The sequence below is a fragment of the Mustela nigripes genome, chromosome 5, assembly GCF_022355385.1.
Source record: "Mustela nigripes isolate SB6536 chromosome 5, MUSNIG.SB6536, whole genome shotgun sequence".
Taxonomy (NCBI): domain Eukaryota; kingdom Metazoa; phylum Chordata; class Mammalia; order Carnivora; family Mustelidae; genus Mustela; species Mustela nigripes.
This window is the reverse complement of record NC_081561.1, coordinates 34,403,978-34,405,601: the sequence shown is the minus strand read 5'-3', so window position 1 is coordinate 34,405,601 and position 1,624 is coordinate 34,403,978.

Sequence of the window (1,624 nt, the reverse complement as noted above, 5' to 3'; positions counted from 1 at the left end):
AACCCTGGAGAGCCACTTGTTTGTGGTACAGTGGGAAATTTCTATATTGGTACAAGAATGGAAAATATTTGATAGCTTAACAAGGGATGTGGAATAGGATCAGTGACTTTGGCTCAAAAGAAGCATATTTTTGCAAGTATGCTTCTCATTAAGCTGGTGTCCAGTCATGTTCAGGTACCTCGACGTCTCCTTTCTAAACCATGAGTAGACCTACAGGTGTCCTTTGAAAAGGTTTGATGGCTACAGCTCCTTAGAGGCAGTCTCTAGACTCTGCCTTTTTTTCCCCACCCTACACCCCTTGTTCTGTCCCAGTGTCCCCAGTTCCTATCCTGTTCTGTTTTCCATCATCCCATCATGCCTCCACAGAAAAGGCCACTCAGCCTGATCCCGGCTTTAGCTCTAAATTCCCCCACAGTCCTGTGCTCTGGACTCTTGGCCAGAGCAGCTCTACTGAGATGAACCCAAGCTCTAAGAAATGAAATCAAGTTATAATATTCATTTGTCACTTTAAAGTTTTAGAACCAGCTTCTTTATCTTTTAGAAGGACACTTTGGGTCCTGCAGAAAGGGTCACAAATGGCCTTAGACCAAGAAAGAGAGAGACAGAGACAGAGAATGGATGCTGGGCGGGGTTGGACAGCTATGCTAGTCATGCCCCATCCAATAATGATGTACAGAAAGAAGCAAACCTGCTTGAATGCCAGAATTTTAAGAATATGTGTAGTAGCACAATAGAAAGAATAGCAATGAGAACTACCAGTACAAAGTGATGAAGCATCTTAGACCTATGACCATTGCATAATTGTGAACAAATACAGAAATGTGTATAATGAGTTTCTTAACTCTGTTACAAGAAAGTACTTCTAATGTAGATACGAACCAGATGGAGACAGATCAGAGAATCAACTTCTGGACAGACAAGGCATGAAAACCTGTTTCCCTATCCAAAATGAAGAATTTCACCAAATTTTCTACTTGCAAAAATTTGGATTTAGGACTAGGATTATACTCCTTATTATTTGAGCTTTGTGATTATAATATATCTGAGGATGTGTGTGTGTGTGTGTGTGTGTGTGCACTTAGTGTTTAATGACTTAAATGTAGTATATTTATTCTCTAGTAATCTTTTCATTGACTCCTAAGTTAAAAATCATCTCCCTATACTGAGCATATACACTTGTTTTCAGGTATTGCTGAAGGGTGATGTCTGAACTTAGCAAGACCCAAACCACCATTAAGTGAAATTTCCGTGGCTCAGAGGGGGCTGCCTTAAAAACCTGCTTTTACAGAATTCTCATTTACCAGACTTTTTTCCTATTCATGTGGGCCTTAAGTTACAATGAAAAATTAACATACCTCATCTTTTGAAATGTAATCTGTGATAGCCCAAGGCATCTTATAAGGTTTCCTCTGATTTGTAAATTAGATTAGTGATTCTTTAATCAACAGGTAGTTCCTGCTTTGAACTAATTCATACTACTTTAAAAAACCTAAATATTTAAAATTATGGGTTTTTTTTAAAGATTTTATTTATTTGACAGAGATAACAAGTAGGCAGAGAGGCAGGCAGAGAGAGGAGGTAGCAGGCTCTCTGCTGAGCAGAGAGCCTGATGTGGAGCTCAATC